This window comes from Triticum aestivum, chromosome 4A (genome assembly GCF_018294505.1).
Source record: "Triticum aestivum cultivar Chinese Spring chromosome 4A, IWGSC CS RefSeq v2.1, whole genome shotgun sequence".
Classification (NCBI taxonomy): domain Eukaryota; kingdom Viridiplantae; phylum Streptophyta; class Magnoliopsida; order Poales; family Poaceae; genus Triticum; species Triticum aestivum.
The window spans coordinates 699,896,958-699,918,833 of record NC_057803.1 but is presented as its reverse complement, the minus strand read 5'-3'; positions in this window follow the sequence as shown (position 1 = coordinate 699,918,833).

Sequence of the window (21,876 nt, the reverse complement as noted above, 5' to 3'; positions counted from 1 at the left end):
CTCCACCACACACGAGCAGTCCCTGGAAGACGCCTTCAAGAAGGAGCACGGCACCGGATGCCGCCGTCGTCCAAGCAAGGGGAGGGAAGGTCTTCACCTGTGCTCGAGGAAGGATGGGAAGGGGAGTACCACACCAAAGCCCCCAGGAAGGACTGCGGCGCCGAAAGACCTCGCCTTTGGTGAGGCCGCCGCGCCGGCCAAGCGTTTCCCCCGGAAACACGCCCACCCACCAGATCCGTCCGTCCAGACCCCCAAGACGGCGTCCGAAGCCACCAGGGGCTGGAGCAAGAGCAGATCGGAGCAGCTCGAGGTCGGGGACGGAGCTTCTCCAGGACGCGCATGGCGACCCACGCGGGGGCGCAGCAACGCCAGCGCCCGCTGCCCCCCCCCCCCCCCCCGGCCGCCCGCACGGCCAGGGAGGCAGCCCATCAGCACTCGCCGGCGCAGCCCGCTGCCCCGGCCACGCCGGACACCATCCATCGGAGTCGCCGCTCCAGACGCCGGGGCCCTCCGCGGAGGCGGAGCCGCCAGATCCCCGCCGCCACCTTCATAGGCGTCGCGCGGGCGCGCCGGCAAGCACCTCAGGCGGCGGCGGAGGGAGGGAAGAGGGAGGGGGAGGCGCGGAGGGGATCTAGGGTTCACCCCCGAGTGGCCTCAGGGGAGGCGACGCGAGGGGAGGGGGGGAAAAGTCGTGCTCCCTATAAATTTGTTTAAAGTAGAGATATTTTGACCTAAAACAATACTTGTAGATAGACTCAAAAGGACCGGAAAGAGTAATATGCTTACTTCGTGCTCCCTACTCCAGTCCAATCCTCGCTGGCTCTCGCGCGCATATTTGTTTTCTATGCCCACCAGGAACACGGGCTGAAGTTGGTCACGTCTTCACATGTAAAAAATTGTACAGCTAACTAATCGATCGTGGTGCTCCACTCTGTACTAGCATACAATTTCTTTTTCCCGGTCACCGACCACAGCAACGACGTGCAAATGCAATATGATATGCGCACCCTCACAATTAATATCGGCTCAGTATCTCAAATATGCTCATTGATATGAAGTGTGTACGTATACGCTTATAGGGATAAACATAAATGAGTATGCAAGCCATTATGTTTCTGTGCTCCAGCCATGTTGTTTGTTCGTGCCGGCTATCCGAGTCAGGCTCCCCAAATGGAGGTAAATTATAATATACTAGTCGTCAACCCGTGCACCTGCACGGGCTAGCAATTAAGGAACATAAAATAAACACTAAACATGTAAATTAATATGTATGTCTCACCAACTGGTACACCTAGATTTCAGCATTCTTTGCTTAATTACATATACGCTATATGCACATTTATGTAAATTAAACATGTATATCAGATCTTGTATCAGATTTATGCAAGCATTTATTCATCTCTATAAAACATCTATATCGAGAGAGGGTATATCATCTGCAAACAAAAAATACATTTATATCAGATCTTGTATTTAGAAGTATGCGCATTTATCACAGCATTTTATTGCTTATGTAAATAAATGTTTGACATAAAAGCTTGAGATGAATTGCTGTACCAAAATTTGAAAAAGAATTACACATAAAGTAAGACATAGATCTCTCATGACCACAAAAAGTAATAGATCTATGCTGGATCTGGATATACTCTGATGCTTGACATGTATTGTAAATATAGTACATGCAGTAAGATCAACATATCATTATGTAAATCTGAAACTAATTTTGATAATTTAAGGTAAGGGCAAAGTCTTCAGGTTACAGTGACACAATTGGCTTTTCCTGATCTATCAGCATAACATGTATGCTTCCATGAAATATCTTGATGAATTTCTTTTCAATGAAAGAATATGTGAAGTAGCTCTTATTAGTTGAATATGAAAGATAACTACTTAGAAACAATTCTTTGTTATCTCAAAGGATAACTCTAAGAGGAACTTCTGCAATAAAACTGGAATTTGTTCTTACATACGATCATGTTGACATGTGGCAATAGCTCTAACAGAAAACGGGTAGTGTGAATCAAGTTACTGAAAATCAACCTTTCTTTCTATCTAAAAAAACTAATAGAGAAACATTGTGATCAGATGCATAAATAATCCATCAAATCAATATTCGGCAATTTGGATACTTTTTCCCACCGAAAACATAGCGCATTATAGCGCTGCTGATAGAATGCCATAGTGTGCTGAGAATAGTCTCGCTAGATAAATCAATGTATACAGTGTCGTTGTTCTAAACCTGACAGTAGAAGAGGGGGTAGGTATGGAGAGGCAAGATCTTAGCTATGGTGAAGATGTACACACGAGTTTTACGAGTTCAGACCCTTCTCTGAGGAAGTAACAGCCCTACGTCTCGGTGCCTGGAGGCGGTTGATTGGATTATGTGTGTTGTGTTACAAAGAGTGCGAACCCTTGTGTCAGAGGGGAGGGGTGACTTATATAGAGTGCGCCAGGACCCCAGCCCGCCCTCATTACAAGGGAACTAATGTACATAAGTAGGAGCGTTACTGGTAACACCATCAGTAAGTAGTCTTAATGCTATTGAAGACGGGGGAGTAAATATCTGGCCGTTGCGTGTCCTCATGACTATTGGTCTTCAATATGGTCGAGTGATCTTCCTTGTGGCCGAGTGACGGTAGATAACGACCGTCCAGTGATGTTACCGTCGAGTGGATTTCACTCGACGTATGGAGCTAGAGCCCTTCTGTTGACTCTTAGTCTTTTCATCTTCCAGGACAGTGACCTTGGGTAGGGTGTACGGGTCGAGCCTATGACCCTACCCCTGGTCTGTATCCTCGTCATACAGTGTCTCGCTAATAGCATCCTATAGTGCGATATAGCACTGTAATAGTGTACTTTAAAACCGGTGGTACTTTGTTATAGGGCGCTACTTTTTTCATTTTTTTGCCTATGAAACTACAGTTGTTTGCTATTATCGAGCGAGAAAATTATGTGCATATAAATATTTAACTGTACGCCTAGTTCATCTGAAGGATGTCCAGATGATTTATTCTTGCTTTTTTATTTCTCTCATGTCTAGCTCGGTACATGTTTGTCTGAACTTTACTTCCTGTTCTGAATTTAAATGCAGTGATGTTGTGTTTTGTCAAGAAAAAAGGAAAGGGAATGAATCTGAGTGTGCAGTAGTAATCTGGAAAAGAAAACAATCATGGTATGTAAGGTAAACTTCCTTCGAACCTAATGAAATCTAACACACACACACACACACACACACACGGACACACGGACACGCACACACACACGCATGCACGCACGCGCGCACACACACAGGATAATGTACATTGCAACTTCACATATAAGTCGCCAAAACACCTGCCCCACGGTGGACGCCAACTGTTGTGGTTCTAAACCTGACAGTAGAAGAGGGGGTAGGTATGGAGAGGCAAGATCTTAGCTATGGTGAAGATGTACACACGAGTTTAACGAGTTCAGGCCCTTCTCTGAGGAAGTAACAGCCCTACGTCTCGGTGCCTGGAGGCGGTCGATTGAATTATGTGTGTTGTGTTACAAAGAGTGTGAACCCTTGTGCCAGAGGGGAGGGGTGGCTTATATAGAGTGCGCCAGGACCCCAGCCCGCCCTCATTACAAGGGAACTAGTGTACATAAGTAAGAGCGTTACTGGTAACGCCAGCAGTAAGTAGTCTTAATGCTATTGAAGACGAGGGAGTAAATATCTGGCCATTGCGTGTCCTCCTGACTATTGGTCTTCAATATGGTCGAGTGATCTTCCTTGTGGTCGAGCGACGGTAGGTAACGACCGTCGGGTGATGTTACCGTCGAGTGGATTTCACTCGACGTATGGAGTTAGAGCCCTTCTGTTGACTCTTAGTCTTTTCATCTTCTAGGACAGTGACCTTGGGTAGGGTGTACGGGTCGCGCATATGACCCTACCCCTAGTCTGTATCCTCGTCAGTAGCCCCGGAATGGATTTAGGTGTGAGAGGATAGTAAGACAACGTTGGACCTGTCTCGTGTCTCCGCGAGTGCTTTCTGTTAGACTGAACGCCAGCGTTGGTACTTCGGGGACGACTCGGTTCCCTTGATCCATTCAGTTATCAGTCGACTGAATTGATGACTTCATGCATCGAGTGTCGTGCGGGGGTGCGAGATCTCGGGCGCGATTGCCTACGGGGGATCCCGGATTCCGCGGGATAGGAAATTTCGAGGGCGCGCGCGAACAGAGGGGCGCCGAAAAAAGGGGACCCGGATAAGCAGCGACGCCTCTATCATTGCACCGCCTTTTTCACCACATTCGCTGTGCGTGCAACTGTAGTAGGATTTGACGGGATTACTCAGCCCCACGCGTCAGTCACTCGGAAGTGAGCCTTTATAAGGCGACGGGGCCGGGGCGCTTGCACTGTGCACTCCTGCCTCTTCTTCTTTGTCCTCTGCTCCTCCACCGCACCAAGCGCCTCTGCATCCGACGCCGCCGCCCTCTAGCCATGGTGAAGGACAAGATGGCAGCGCTAGAGCGCGCCAAGAATGCGACGGGGGCGGCGAAGGGCAAGAAACCAAGTCGCGGATCGTCGTCGCGCTTGGGGCTACCGCCAGGCTGGATCCAAGGCGATTGGATCCGGTCTTCGATCCGGCAGGATGATCTGACCGATCTAGAGGAGTCTGGGTTGATTGCAGCGGGGGCGGCGAGGCTGCCGAAGGGAGAGACGGAGCCACAACCTCGACCGGGTGAGTGCGTCTTGCTTGCCACTCATATCGACCGGGGGTTTTCCCTTCCTCCGCACCCTTTCTTCCGAGGGTTTTTGAACTTCTTTGGTGCACATCTCCACCACTTTCCCCCAACACTATTACGTACCTAGCCGCTTTCGTGTCGATGTGCGAGAACTTCTTAGGGTGTCGACCGCACTGGGGTCTCTTCAAACATATTTTCACCATTCGCTCCCAATCGGTTAAAAAGGCGAAGTCGAGTGACTCGAAAACCCACGTTATCCAGATGTGTGGGGGCTTAGGCATCCAAAAGAGGAATAGGAGCGTTTTCCCTACTATGACCCTTCCTGAATCCGTTAGAGGTTGGCAATCGTCCTGGTTCTACTGCCAGGACGTTGCTACTCCAGGTCATTCGACTGGTCTCCCTCCTTTTTCATTCGACTGCGTCCAAACTCCTGCTCCACTGAAGGTTACTGCTGCCGAGACCATGGAGACAAGGATGTTAGTGGACCGAGTGGTCCATCTCATCAATGACGGTGTCACTGGCCTGGACTTGCTGGAGGTGTTCCTCGCTCGGCGTATCCAGCCTCTCCAAGCTCGTGATCACTCGATGTGGTTGTATTCTGGACCGAGCGACACCACTCGGATCCATCCAAAAGAAGTGTCGCTCGACACCGTGGCTTCGTGGTTGAAGAGCATTACGGGCACTCAAGATAACCCTAGAGGATCCAGGCGAGTCATCCCTTTCGGAAGCGACAACCCACCCGATAAGGTAAGTTCTTTGTTCCGACTGTTTTCCGCCTGCATTCCGACTGAACTCGACGTTGGCTGACTCTTGTCTTGCCCAATTTGCTTCGCAGGTATTCACTAAGATGTACTCCATGCCAAACAGCGAACAGGATTTGGTGCAGGACCAGGAGGGGGAGGACAGCGCTGAGGAGAGTGGCGAGTGGGAGTCCAAATCCCTCAGTCGACACCGGCACCGGAGGCGATAGCTCGGACGAACGTCACATTTGCTGACCCGTTGACGACGAATCATCCGTCGGGGTCGACTACATAGACGCCCGCCGCACCAGTGCAACTCCACTCGTCTGACCCGGCGGCTGCTTCGTCTCCTCTGGAGCCATCTCTCTTTGCTACATATCAGACTCCAGATGACTCGCCGAGTGCCGCTAGGGAAGCCCTTCGCCAGGCGAACCTTGTCATGGAGCAAGTGAAAGTGATGCATGAAGCTAGTCAGGTAGCTTACAATGCCAGCACTGCCCTTCGGACCAATGTTCAGGTCGGTAAACTTCCAACTGAATTTTTGAACGGTGCTTTATATCTGATTACCCACTGGGTGTTCTTCCATTTAGGACTCCAGAAATTGCTGATTCTGCATTTTCTGAATCAGTGGGGGCACGTCGACTGCACCCACCGGGTGTAGTCCCCGAGACCATGGTCAACTGCTGGCAGTCGACTGGGGTCTGATGAGTGCATTTTTTTAAGCTCTTTTGCTGAGTGTTCATCTGATCCAGTGGGGGCACACTGAGTGCACCCACTGGGTGTAGTCCCTGAGACTATTGTTGACTATTTGAATCGGTAGTAGTCTGAGAATAAATCTTTCCCTTCATTGTTACTTGTATGTGTCGAATGACATATCTGTCTTTCTGGCTGCAGAGGTCTTGTGATCTTGGATCTTGTCTCACCGAATTAAAGAAGAAGCATATCAGCGTTGAACTTGATCTTGAACTGGCGAAGAAGAATCTGAAGAAGGTTCAATAAGAAACAACCATCATGGGAGGTAATCACTCGGTCATTCTGTCTATTTCGTAGCTTCACACTTGGTGCTGGCTTTTCTTTTAGTCTCTTTGAACCGAATGAATTCACACAAGCAGATGTGCATAGTGAAAATCGCCAACTCCAGTCTTGTCTGAAGAGTGTTGTTTCTTTAGAGAGGATGAAGGAAGTGTTGGAAATATGCCCTAGAGGCAATAATAAAAGGATTATTATTATATTTCTTTGTTCATGATAATTGTCTTTTATTCATGCTATAATTGTATTATCCGGAAATCGTAATACACGTGTGAATACATAGACCACAACATGTCCCTAGTGAGCCTTTAGTTGACTAGCTCGTTGATCAACAGATAGTCATGGTTTCCTGACTATGGACATTGGATGTCATTAATAATGGGATCACATCATTAGGGGAATGATGTGATGGACAAGACCCAATCCTAAGCATAGCACAAGATCGTGTAGTTCGTTTTGCTAGAGCTTTTCCAACGGCAAGTATCTCTTCCTTAGACCATGAGATCGTGTAACTCCTGGATACCGTAGGAGTGCTTTGGGTGTACCAAACGTCACAACGTAACTGGGTGAATATAAAGGTATACTACGGGTATCTCCGAAAGTGTCTGTTGGGTTGACACGGATCGAGACTGGGATTTGTCACTCCGTATGACGGAGAGGTATCACTGGGCCCACTCGATAATGCATCATCATAATGAGCTCAATGTGACCAAGTGTCCGGTCACGGGATCATGCATTACGGTACGAGTAAAGTGACTTGCCGGTAACGAGATTGAACGAGGTATTGGGATACCGACGATCGAATCTCGGGCAAGTAACATACCGATTGACAAAGGGAATTGTATACGGGGTTGCTTGAATCCTCGACATCGTGGTTCATCCGATGAGATCATCGAGGAGCATGTGGGAGACAACATGGGTATCCAGATCCCTCTGTTGGTTATTGACCGGAGAGCCGTCTCGGTCATGTCTACGTGTCTCCCGAACCCATACACTAGTAGAAAACCACCCATTAGTCCCAGTTCGTAAGGGCCTTTAGGCCCGGTTCATGAACCGGGACTAATGGGTCGTTACTAATACCTCCACCCATTAGTCCCGGTTCAAACCAGAACCGGGACCAATGTGCCTCCACGTGGCCCTGTGCGCCCACCCCAGCCAGGGGGCCTTTGGTCCCGGTTGGTGGCACCAACCGGGACCAAAATGCATCCACGCGTCAGCATTCCAGTTGCTGGGGTTTTTGTGTTTTTTTTGAAAGGAGGGGAGGTTGGGGGGTTAATTTAATTAGGTGTTTCATATATTGTGTTAGCTAGCTAATTAATAGAGAGAAGTGTCCTCTCTTATGTCCGTGCTTGGACGCTACGTACTATATATATACATAAGTGATCGAGAGAACCATTCAATACAGAAGTTCGTCATGCATACCGAGAGAAGTGATCGATCGACCTCTCCTTCTCCGAGAGGTTGGTCGAACAACAAGTTTTCGTATCATGTATCCGACGCTACTAGCTACATACATGTACAATATGTATAAGATCTCTTATAATTACAAACCCCTAGCTAGCATTTGAAATCAATTTCCACATGGTATTCTCCGGTTTTACTGATGACGTGGTCAAGAAAGAATCCCGCCAATTCCTCTTGAATTGCTTTCATGCGATCTGGTTCTAGGAGTTCATTCCGCATCTGCCACGTCTAATTTGAAGAAGGGGGTTAACTAATACATATATATGAATGAAACTCAACAGAAATGATGGTGTAATAAAATGAAATTGTGAATATTATTGCTTACGCACTTCATATTGTCTTTGAGAGTAGCCCCGCTTGTTTTTCAAAGTCGCGGTGTGGATGAACTCGCACACGTAGTATCCACAGAAATCATTCCCTTCCTCCTGCCACAAGCACTTTACGAGAAATAGAGGTCAATCAAACTGATAATGAAGCATTATAAATGGCATTGATGAAAGTATAGCTATATATAGAATCAACGGGCCGGAGATGCGCGCAACTAGCTAGCCAGTAGTACTTACTTTCGGGTATGTATATCGCAGCTCCTTCGGCAGTCCCGGAGCTTCTGCGGTGAACTGTTTCCAAACCCTGCAAGACAAAGAAAATAATTATTATTACTTGAGATATCAGGAAATGAACAAAAAGTTACCGATATGGTGCGATAATTATGATCGATTGAACTTACTTGCTGAGCATTTCAGTCATGTCCGCATAGGTTTTGGGATCTTTCCGTCTCGAGTCTAAGACGGTTACTAGTCCACGCTCAAGCTTAATCTCCAGAAGAATATAGTGGTACCTGCGCACGCATGCATAACTCATCAATTACATTACTATAACCTCGCTTGAGTAATAAGGGAAACCGAATATGCACACGACAGTAACACTCACGGGCCGTTGTAAGGAAAGAGTATGGTATCTTTGTTTTGATTTTTTATCAACGATCGTAGCAAGTTGTCCTCGGCCTCTTTGACGTTCTTTTTAACCAGAAATACATCTATGATATTTGTGTTAATGAACCCAATATCATAAATTTCTTGTTTTTTGCACTCGACGATCTTCAATCTGCATAATATATTGAGGATAATTAATTATAAATACATGCATGCAATGAAAGAGCCGAGCTATATATAGAGACTTAATGACAGAAATAGTACTTACAGGCAGTAGCAAAAGACCATTAATTTATCGAGGGCCTTTTGATTGAAGAACTCGAAGAACTCCTCAAATGGAACAGTCAACAGATCATTTGCAACGAGATCGTGCTCCTCTTTAATATGCAGATACAAAGCATTCTTACCATCAGACTCTCTGCAGGTTTCCATGTACCAATTATGGAATCTTCGCATCATTGTTGTCAGAGATTTTTCATCTTTGACGAGAGGCTTCCCGTACTCGTATCTGTGTCCGTCCACCTTCAAGAAATCAGGAAGTGCATCGTCAGGCAGGTAATCGTCAAGATTGCCATAACCGGCCACCGTCCCCGGAGCATTAGACACATTGAGCGGGGGGCACGATTGCTGTGCTTGTTCGCCGAGCTGGGCAATTTTTTCCCCTTTGCTCGTTGTTTTGACCTTTTAGCACTGACAGTAGTTCCCGACCGCTGGGCTTGGAGATATGTCTGTTCAGTAATGCGCTCATAGTTGGTTCTCGGCGGAGACTTTGGTGGTTTCCTCAGGGCATCGATAGTGCGCTTTGCTTTCACCGGATCTACCTTCTCCTCCGGAGGTGGATGTCTCTTTGCTTTCACCCCTTCAAAGAACTCCTTCACGTGGGCCTGCACAATCGTATCGTTTTCCTCCTCGGACCTCTCGTACGGTAACTTCTCTAGAGGCTTGAGAGATGATGGACCGTATTTGTATTGCCTCCCGCCTCTGGTTGTGCTGCTAGACGCCGGAGCAGACGGAGCGGCTGCGGCGTCTGTCTTCTTTCGTGCTTGCTTACGAGGCGGAGGAGAAGGAGTACGACGCGCCGGAGCAGCCGGGGCGGCGGCGGGTCTCTTCCGCCCTTGCTGGCGAGGCGGAGAAGGAGGATGCTGCTGGCTGCTCGGGAGCGCCGGCGCAGGCGGAGAAGGAGGCGGAGTGCCGCCATGCGCCGGAGAAGGAGGCGGAGTGCCGCCACGCGTGCCCTGATCGTCACTCGCCGGAGGAGGAGGCGGTGGAGGAGGCGGAGTGCCCTGACTCGCCGGAGCAGGAGGAGGAGGCGGAGGCGTCCAGTTCAGAAGGTTGATGAGCTCCTTCTTCCATAGGCATGGAGTCTTCAGAGCAGAACCCAGCCTAGTCTCCCCTTCACCGGTAGGGTGGTCAAGCACGAGGTCCTCAAATCCCTCCGTTATTTCATCCACCATCACCTTAGCATATCCTTTTGGAATCGGCTGGCAGTGATAAGTTGTGCCGGGTCCACTAGGATAAACTTGGCCAACAGCCGCCTTGACCTTCAAATTCATCCATCGCGCCATCATGTGGCAATTTTGAGACTCCGTGATACCATCCACGGGATAGCTGGCAGGAGCCGTCAAGACATGCTCCGGCTGAAGCAGCTCGGTGGAAGCCACGCTGCTTCTCCGCTGAGATGGCGGGGTAGCTTCGGGGGAAGCTTCGGCATGTCGTTTGTTGCGATCTGCTGCTTCTCGTTCCTCTTCTCGATCCTCTAGCCCCATTACCCTTCCAAGCAGCGCCTGCATTTGGTCCTGCTCCAGTTTCTTCCTCCTCTCGTGGGTTTTGTAACCCCCTGCGTCCGGAAAACCAACCTTCCACGGAATGGAGCCTGGCGTGCCTCGTGTCCGTCCAGGGTGCTCGGGATTCCCAAGGGCCATTGTGAGCTCGTCCTTCTCCCTGTTTGGAAGGAACGTCCCTCGCTGCGCTGCATCGATATAGTGTCGAAGGTTCTTGACTGGTGTTTGCAGTTGCTCGTCCGTCCACTGACACTTCCCTGTTACAGGGTCCAAGGTTCCGCCAGCCCCGAAGAACCAAGTCCGGCAACGGTCTGGCCAGCGCATTGTCTCTGGTTCGATCCCTTTTTCAAGCAGATCATGCTCAGCCTTGGACCACTTAGGCCGGGCTTTGAGGTAGCCACCTGACCCCGTGCGATGGTGAAGCTTCTTCTTCGCAGCATTTTTCTTGTTTGTCTCCGACATCTTCTTACTCTTTTCCGATGTCTTGTGGGCCACAAATGCGGGCCAGTGATCTTTGATCTTCTCATATTTGCCGATGAATTCTGGTGTCTTTTTTCCTTGACAAACTGGTTCAGCTCTTTCCTCCACCTCCTCATTAGGCCTGCCATCTTCTTAAGAGCACAAGACTTGATTAATTGCTCTTTAACTGGCTTCTCCGGATCCTCCTCTGGCGGTAGGGTGAAATTTGCCTTCAGCTCAGTCCAAAGATCTTCTTTCTGCATATCATTGACATAAGACACCTCAGCGTCTTCATCCTTAGCAGGCTTATACCATTGCTGGATGCTGATCGGGATCCTGTCCCTAACAAGAACCCCGCACTGAGCAGAAAATGCCTTCCTTGTCCGGATGGGTTCAATCGGTTCGCCGTCGGGCGCGATTTCTATGATCTCAAACTTTTCATCCGAGCTCAACTTTTTCTTCGGGCCTCGTCTCCTTACCGAAGTTGTGCTCGATCCGGAGGGCTAGAAATTATAAGGAAGAAAGACGACAGTAATTAATATGTGTACATATACCAAAACAATGGATGCATCAATTAACTAGTCAGCACGGGCTTAACTAATATATATATACCTGGCCGGACTCGGTTCGGTGACCGGAGCAGTCAGCACGGTCTCCTTCGTCTTGTACCTCCATTGTGTCACCGGAGCCATCATGAACATAGTCCTCCTCTTGTACCGGCATTAATGGGTCGAAGCCACCATCATAAACATAGCCCTCTTCTTCATCTAGCTGATCAACGGTGTCGAGGAGAAATGACGCAACATCATCACTTGATCCATTTGCGATTATGTCCCCCAACATCGCTTCTGTTTCTTCGTCTCGGGAGTGCTCCATAGTTTCTGCAAATATTTACAACATGTCAATTATTATTCAAACATGGTACAGATGGATATATATATATATATATATATATATATATATATATATATATTAGTGGCAAACGTAGAACTATCTAGCTAATCACAATAAGGAATCATGTTAGTGGCCTCGACACAACGCTTCAAGGTTTGGGGTGTACTCGACGATAACGCTCTTTTAACTTGATAAATTTGGGTGGCCTCGAGAGAGTTAATTTGTCAGGTAGGGGCGCGGCGGGAGGGGGTAGGAGACCAACATCGTTTTCTCTCTAGGGTTTGGGTGTCCTCGAGAGTTTTGGTCGAGCGAGAGGGCCAAGGGGGGTGCTGCAGTTGTATAAGTTATCACGGTCGAGAGGGGGTATATATATATCGACCGCCCCTCATGTCGAAGTTATCTAGAGGGGGTTATATCGACAACGACGCGACATACATATACATGGGAAAATAATGTTATCGGGGAGGGGGTATCGGTACCACCCCCTAGCTCGTGTTGAAGTTTCTTCTTTCTCCTCTATTCCTTTCTTTCTTCTTCTCCTCTTCTTTTTCTTCTTCTCCCTCGAGAAAAGAAAATAATTAAGGAAAAGGAAGAAAAGAGAAAAAGGAAGAAGGAAGAAGAAGAAGAAGAAAAAAGGAGAAGTTTTTTCTTCTTTCTCCTCTATTCCTTTCTTCTTCTCCTCTTCTTTTTCTTCTTTTTTCCTCTTCTTATTTATTTCTCCTCTTCTTTCTCTCCTCTTTTTCTCCTTTCTTCCTCTTCTTATTTTCCTTTTTCCTCTCATTCTTTTAGTATTGCTTGTTTTAAAAAAAATGTTCAAATAGAAAATTTCGAAAAAAACAAAGGTTTTGCCTAATGCATTGTTCAAATGAATATACAAACATTTGCATATTATACAATAATTAATATCACCAATAGATACAATAAATACAGAGCGACGAAGAGCCAATAGATACAAAAAATCTATGAAGAGAAAAAAAACATGAACAATAAATACACATATGAACAATAAATACATATATGAACAAAAACATGCTCTGAACAATTTTTGAACATTACATACACATAGCCACATACATACACATATACATTATATATATATATATATATGTATATATATGAACAAAAAAGTTAAACTAATAAAAATGAAAAAAAACAGAGCCACGTATATATATATAGCCACATACATACACATATATATACATTGAACAAAAAAATTAAATTAATAAAATGAAAAAAACAGAGCCGGTGCGGCGCGGCGGCTCACAGCGGTGGCGGCGCGCGGGGGCGGGCGACGGCGACGGGGCAGGGGCAGGGGCTCGGGGCGTGGCGCGCGGGGGCGGGCGACGGCGACGGGGCAGCCTGGCGGCGACGATGGCGGGCACGGGCTCGGGGAGGACGGTGTGGGCTCGGGGAGGCCGGCGCGGGCTCGGGGATCGAGGCCGGCGATGATGACGGGCGCGGGCGATGGCGACGGCGACGGCGGGGGCGGCGGGCGGTGTCGGGGCAGCCTGGCGGCATCGATGTGCTCGGCGTCGTCGGGGGGCAACTGGTGGCGATGAACTCTGCAAAACTGCGAAGTGCTACTTATATACAAGGAGCTTGGTCCCGGTTGGTGGAACAAACAGGGACTAATGCACCCTTTAGTCCCGGTTGGTGCCACCAACCGGGACCAAATGCCTCTTTTTCGGCAGCCCAAAGGGCGGGAAGCTGCGGCCTTTAGTCCCGGTTGGTGGCACCAACCGGGACCAATGCCCCCCCTTTAGTCCCGGTTTGTGCCACCAACCGGGACCAAAGGCCCCTGTGCTGCCCGCATCGGGGCCAAAGTTTAGTCCCACCTCGCTAGTTGAGAGGGGCGCGCAGTGGTTTATAAGCCCCACTACCGCACCCCTCTCGAACTCCTCTCTACTGCAGGCTTATGGGCCTACTTGCGACTGCTTTGCCTGATGGGCCTTCTGGGCCTACTGCGGGCCTGAATCCTGGCCCATAGTAGGGATTCAAGTCGTATTCAGGCCGTGGGGGCCCAGTGGGGGGCATTTTTTTTGTTTTTTTGTTTTCTTTACTTATTGTTGCTATTTTTATTTTTTTCCAGTTTTTTTGTTTTGTTTTGTGCATTATTTATTTTCTTTTGTTTTTTGCTTTATTTTTAATTCTTTTTGCTTTTAGTTTTAGGAAAATTATAAACTTTCCACTTTTTTTGTTTTTTGTTTTCTTTCTTGCTTTATTTATTTTATTTTGTTTCTACTTACAACAAAATACTTATTGTTGTTTTTTTCTTTTGTTTTCTGCATTATTTATTTTCTTTTGTTTTTTGCTTTATTTTTTAATTATTTTTGCTTTTAGTTTTAGGAAAATTATAAACTTTCCACTTTTTTTGTTTTTTTGTTTTCTTTCTTGCTTTATTTATTTTATTTTGTTTCTACTTACAACAAAATACTTATTGTTGCTATTTTTAATTATTACGAGGGCCGAACCATAAGACATTAAAGCATTTCAAATGAACTCTGAAAAAGTTGAAAGTTGGCATGGTATCATAAATTGACCCACACATAGCATGTGCATGTACAAAACGGACAATGGTGTCATACTCGTCAGTTACAAAGTTGGCATGGTATCATCATAATAGTTGCGGGAGAAAGTCTTCACTTTTTCTTCGCTTGTGTCATTTGCTTATTGCGCCGTAACCATGGATAATCTTCATCGTTTATCAGGATGCTGGGGTCAGCCTTGACTTTAAAGGGAGGAATTTCATGAAACTTTTCATAATCTTCAGACATGTCTGTCTTGTCCTCCACTCCCACGATGTCCCTTTTTCCTGAAAGAACTATGTGGCGCTTTGGCTCATCGTATGATGTATTCGCTTCCTTATCTTTTCTCTTTCTCGGTCTGGTAGACATGTCCTTCACATAGATAACCTGTGCCACATCATTGGCTAGGACGAACGGTTCGTCAGTGTACCCAAGATTTTTCAGATCCACTGTTGTCATTCCGTACTGTGGGTCTACCTGTACCCCGCCTCCTGACACATTGACCCATTTGCACTTAAACAAAGGGACCTTAAAATCATGTCCGTAGTCAAGTTCCCATATGTCCACTATGTAACCATAATATGTGTCATTTCCCCTCTCGGTTGTTGCATCAAAGCGGACACCGCTGTTTTGGTTGGTGCTCTTTTGATCTTGGTCAATCGTGTAAAATGTATTCCCATTTATCTCGTATCCTTTCCAAATCAATACAGTCAAAGATGGTCCCCTGGATAACAAGTACAGCTCATCACAAACAGTGTTGTCACCTCTGATACGTGCTTCCAACCAACTGCTGAAAGTCCTGATGTGTTCACATGTAATCCAGTCGTCGCACTGCTCCGGGTGTTTGGAGCGCAGACTGTTCTTGTGTTCATCGACATACGGGGTCACCAAGGTAGAGTTCTGTAGAACTGTGTAGTGTGCTTGAGACCAAGAATATCCGTCCCTGCATATTATTGAGTCCCTTCCAAGCGTGCCTTTTCCAGTCAGTCTCCCCTCATACCGCGATTTAGGGAGACCTATCTTCTTAAGGCCAGGAATGAAGTCAACACAAAACCCGATGACATCCTCTGTTTGATGGCCCATGGAGATGCTTCCTTCTGGCCTAGCGCGGTTACGGACATATTTCTTTAGGACTCCCATGAACCTCTCAAAGGGGTACATATTGTGTAGAAATACGGGGCCCAGAATGACAATCTCGTCAACTAGATGAACTAGGACGTGCGTCATGATATTGAAGAAGGATGGTGGGAACACCAGCTCGAAACTGACAAGACATTGCACCACATCACTCCTTAGCCTTGGTATGATTTCTGGATCGATCACCTTCTGAGATATTGCATTGAGGAATGCACATAGCTTCACAATGGCTAATCGGACGTTTTCCGGTAGAAGCCCCCTCAATGCAACCGGAAGCAGTTGCGTCATAATCACGTGGCAGTCATGAGACTTTAGGTTCTGAAACTTTTTCTCTGCCATATTTATTATTCCTTTTATATTCGACGAGAAGCCAGTCGGGACCTTCATACTAAGCAGGCATTCAAAGAAGATTTCCTTCTCTTCTTTGGTAAGAGCATAGCTGGCAGGACCTTCATACTGCTTTGGAGGCATGCCGTCTTTTTCGTGCAAACGTTGCAGGTCCTCCCGTGCCTCAGCTGTATCTTTTGTCTTCCCATACACGCCCAAGAAGCCTAGCAGGTTCACGCAAAGGTTCTTCGTCACGTGCATCACGTCGATCGAAGAGCGGACCTCTAGGTCTTTCCAGTAGGGTAGGTCCCAAAATATAGATTTCTTCTTCCACATGGGTGCGTGTCCCCCAGCGTCACTCGGAACAGCTAGTCCGCCGGGACCCTTTCCAAAGATTACGTGTAAATCATTGACCATAGCAAGTACGTGATCACCGGTACGCATGGCGGGCTTCTTCCGGTGATCTGCCTCGCCTTTGAAATGCTTGCCTTTCTTTCGACATTGATGGTTGGTCGGAAGAAATCGACGATGGCCCAGGTACACATTCTTCCTGCAGCTTGCCAGGTATATACTATCGGTGTCAAGTAAACAGTGCGTGCATGCGTGGTATCCCTTGTTTGTCTGTCCTGAAAGGTTACTGAGAGCGGGCCAATCGTTGATGGTCACGAACAGCAACGCCTTTAGGTTAAATTCCTCCTGTTTGTGCTCATCCCACGTACGTACACCGTTTCCATTCCACAGCTCTAAAAGTTCTTCAACTAATGGCCTTAGGTACACATCAATGTCATTGCCGGGTTGCTTAGGGCCTTGGATGAGAACTGGCATCATAATGAACTTCCGCTTCATGCACATCCAAGGAGGAAGGTTATACATACATAGAGTGACGGGCCAGGTGCTGTGATTGCTGCTCTGCTCCCCGAAAGGATTAATGCCATCCGCGCTTAAAGCAAACCATACGTTCCTTGGCTCACTTGCAAACTCATCCCAGTACTTTCTCTCGATTTTTCTCCACTGCGACCCGTCAGCGGGTGCTCTCAACTTCCCGTCTTTCTTACGGTCCTCACTGTGCCATCGCATCAACTTGGCATGCTCTCCGTTTCTGAACAGACGTTTCAACCGTGGTATTATAGGAGCATACCACATCACCTTCGCAGGAACCCTCTTCCTGGGGGGCTCGCCGTCAACATCACCAGGGTCATCTCGTCTGATCTTATACCGTAATGCACCGCATACCGGGCATGCGTTCAGATCCTTGTACGCACCGCGGTAGAGGATGCAGTCATTAGGGCATGCATGTATCTTCTGCACCTCCAATCCTAGAGGGCATACGACCTTCTTTGCTGCGTATGTACTGTCGGGCAATTCGTTATCCTTTGGAAGCTTCTTCTTCAATATTTTAAGTAGCTTCTCAAATCCTTTGTCAGGCACAGCATTCTCTGCCTTCCACTGCAGCAATTCCAGTACGGTACCCAGCTTTGTGTTGCCATCTTCGCAATTGGGGTACAACCCTTTTTTGTGGTCCTCTAGCATGCGATCGAACTTCAGCTTCTCCTTTTGACTTTCGCATTGCGTCCTTGCATCGACAATGACCCGGCGGAGATCATCATCATCGGGCACATCGTCTGGTTCCTCTTGATCTTCAGCAGCTTCGCCCGTTGCAGCATCATCGTGCACATCGTCTGGTTCCTCTTGATCTTCAGGAGCATCACCGTATTCAGGGGGCACATAGTTGTCATCGTACTCTTCTTCTTCGCCATCTTCCATCATAACCCCTATTTCTCCGTGCCTCGTCCAAACATTATAGTGTGGCATGAAACCCTTGTAAAGCAGGTGGGTGTGGAGGATTTTCCGGTCAGAGTAAGACTTCGTATTCCCACATACAGGGCATGGACAACACATAAAACCATTCTGCTTGTTTGCCTCAGCCACTTCGAGAAAATCATGCACGCCCTTAATGTACTCGGAGGTGTGTCTTGAACCGTACATCCATTGCCGGTTCATCTGCGTGCATTATATAATTAAGTGACCAAATTAATAGAAGTTCATCATCACATTAAAACCAAAGTACATACATAGTTCTCATCTAACAACATAAAGCTCTGCAGAGCATCTAAATTAATTAAACCATACACTGAAACTATGTAAAACATTTCAATGCGAAAACAAATGCGATCATAATCGCAACCAATGTAACAACTGATCCAACGGCATAATGATACCAAGCCTCGGTATGAATGGCATATTTTCTAATCTTTCTAATCTTCAAGCGCATTGCATCCATCTTGATCTTGTGATCATCGACGACATCCGCAACATGCAACTCCAATATCATCTTCTCCTCCTCAATTTTTCTAATTTTTTCCTTCAACAAATTGTTTTCTTCTTCAACTAAATTTAACCTCTCGACAATAGGGTCGGTTGGAATTTCCGGTTCAACAACCTCCTAGATAAATAAAATCTATGTCACGTTGGTCGGCATAATTGTCATAAACAATAAATGAACCAATAGTTATGAAAAGATAATATATACCACATCTGAATCATAGACAGGACGAGGGCCGACGGGGGCGGATACCAAAACCATCGCACTATATAAGATGCAATAATAAAAGTAAGAAAATTATACAAGTATCTATATAAACATACAAGTAAGAGTTTTTTTCCTTTCAGAAAGAAGATAAGAACAAGAGGCTCACGACGGTGGTGCCAGCGACGCGGGCGATCGACGGCGGTGAAGACGGGGACGGGACATGACGGACCGCTAAACCTAGACAAATATTGAGAAAAATGGAGCTTGGAGGTGGAGCTTGGAGAGGAGAAAGCTTAAGTAGTGTGGCTCGGGCATTCCATCGAACACCTCGTGTGCATAGGAGGTGAGCTAGAGCAACACAAAGCTCTCTCCTCGCCGGCCACGAAAAACAGAGCAGTGAGAGTGCTCTGCTCGCGGGGTATATCTAGGCAATTAATTGGTCCCGGTTCATGGCATGAACCGGGACTAAAAGGAAGCCTTTGGTCCCGGTTCATGCCCCCAACCGGGACCAATGGTGGTGGGCCAGGAGCAAGGCACATTGGTCCCGGTTCGTCCCGCCAACCGGGACCAAAAGGTCCAGACGAACCGGGACCAATGGCCCACGTGGCCCGGCCGGCCCCCGGGGCTCAAGAACCGGGTCCAATGCCCCCATTGGTCCCGGTTCTGGATTGAAACGGGACTAATGGGCTGGACCGGCCTAGACCATTGCCCCCTTTTCTACTAGTGATAGGGTCTACACACTTAAGGTTCGGTGATGCTAGGGTTGTATGAATATGAGTATGCAGCAAACCGAAAGTTGTTCGGAGTCCCGGATGAGATCCTGGACGTCACGAGGTGTTCCGGAATGGTCCGGAGGTAAAGAATTATATATGGGAAGTCGAGTTTCGGCCATCGGGAAAGTTTCGGGGTTCACCGGTATTGTACTGGGACCACCGGAAGGGTCCCGGGGGTCCACCGGGTGGGGCCACCTATCCCGGAGGGCCCCATGGGCTTAAGTGGGAGGGGAACCAGCCCCTAGTGGGCTGGTGCGCCCCCCCCCCCCCCCCGCCCCCCGGGCACCCCTCTGCGCCTAGGGTTGGGATCCCTAGGGGAGGGGGCGCCTCCACTAGCCTTGGGGGGCAAGTCTCCCCCTTGGCCGCCGCCCCCCCAATGAGATCCCATCTCCTAGGGCCGGCGCCCCCCCCCCCCCCCCGGGTCCCTATATAAAGAGGGGGGTGGTAGGGCAGCCACACCTGAGACCTGGTGCCTCCCTTCCCCCCTTGCTACACCTCTGCCTCCCGTAGTCGCTTGGCGAAGCCCTGCCGGAGCCCTACTGCATCCACCACCACGCCGTCGTGCTGCTGGATCTTCATCAACCTCTCCTTCCCCCTTTCTGGATCAAGAAGGAGGAGACATCACGCTGACCGTACGTGTGTTGAACGCGGAGGTGCCGTCCATTCGGCGCTAGGATCTCCGGTGATTTGGATCACGACGAGAACGACTCCCTCAACCCCGTTCTCTTGAACGCTTCCACACGCGATCTACAAGGGTATGTAGATGCACCCCTCTCTCTTGTTGCTAGATGAACTCATAGATTGATCTTGGTGAACGTAGGAATTTTTTTATTTTATGCAACGTTCCCCAACAGTGGCATCATGAGCTAAGTCTATGCGTAGTTCTCTATTGCACGAGTAGAACACAAATCTGTTGTGGGCGTAGATGTTGTCAACTCTCTTGCCACTACTAGTCTTATTTTGCTTCAGCGGTATTGTGGGATGAAGCGGCCCGGACCGACCTTACACGTACGCTTACGTGAGACAGGTTCCACTGACTGACATGCACTAGTTGCATAAGGTGGCTAGCGGATGTCTGTCTCTCCCACTTTAGTTGGAGCGGATTCGATGAAAAAGGGTCCTTATGAAGGGTAAATAGAAGTTCACAAATCACGTTGTGGTTTTTCGTAGGTAAGAAAACGTTCTTGCTAGAACCCTATTGCAGCCACGTAAAAGATGCAACAACAATTAGAGGACGTCTAACTTGTTTTTGGAGCAATTGCTTTGTGATGTGATATGGCCAAAAGTTGTGATGAATGATGAATGATATATTGTGATGTATGAGATCATGTTCTTGTAATAGGAATCATGACTTGCATGTCGATGAGTATGACAACCGGCAGGAGCCATAGGAGTTGTCTTAATTATTGTATGACCTGCGTGTCAATGATTTAAAGCCATGTAGTTACTTTACTTTATTGCTAAACCGTTAGCTATAGTAGTAGAAGTAATAGTTGGCGAGCAACTTCATGGAGACACGATGATGGAGATCATGATGATGGAGATCATGGTGTCATACCGGTGACGAAGATGATCATGGAGCCCCGAAGATGGAGATCAAAGGAGCTATATGGTATTGGCCATATCATGTCACTACTATTTAATTGCATGTGATGTTTATTATGTTTATGCATCTTGTTTACCTAGAACGACGGTAGTAAATAAGATGATCCCTCATAATAATTTCAAGAAAGTATTCCCCCTAACTGTGCGCCGTTGCTAAAGTTCGTCGTTTCGAAGCACCACGTGATGACCGGGTGTGATAGATTCCTACGTTCACATACAACGGGTGTAAGACAGTTTTACACATGCAAAAACACTTAGGTTAACTTGACGAGCCTAGCATGTACAGACATGGCCTCGGAACACAGAGACCGAAAGGTCGAACATGAGTCGTATGGAAGATACGATCAACATGGAGATGTTCACCGATGATGACTAGTCCGTCTCACGTCATGATCGGACACGGCCTAGTCGACTCCGATCGTGTAACACTCAGAAGACTAGAGGGATGTCTAATCTGAGTGGGAGTTCATTAAATATTTGATTAGATGAACTTAATTATCATGAACTTAGTCTAAAATCTTTGCAAAATATGTCTTGTAGATCAAATGGCCAACGCTCATGTCAACATGAACTTCAACGCGTTCCTAGGAAAACCAAGCTGAAAGATGATGGCAGCAACTATACGGACTGGGTCCGGAACCTGAGGATCATCCTCATAGCTGCCAAGAAAGCATATGTCCTAGAAGGACCGCTAGGTGAAGCACCCATCCCAGAGAACCAAGACGTTATGAACGCTTGGCAGTCATGTGCTGATGATTACTCCCTCGTTCAGTGCGGCATGCTTTACAGCTTAGAACCGGGGCTCCAAAAGCGTTTTGAGCAACACGGAGCATATGAGATGTTCGAGGAGCTGAAAATGGTTTTTCAAGCTCACGCCCGGGTCGAGAGATATGAAGTCTCCGACAAGTTCTATAGTTGTAAGATGGAGGAAAATAGTTTTGTCACTGAGCACATACTCAAAATGTCTGGGTTG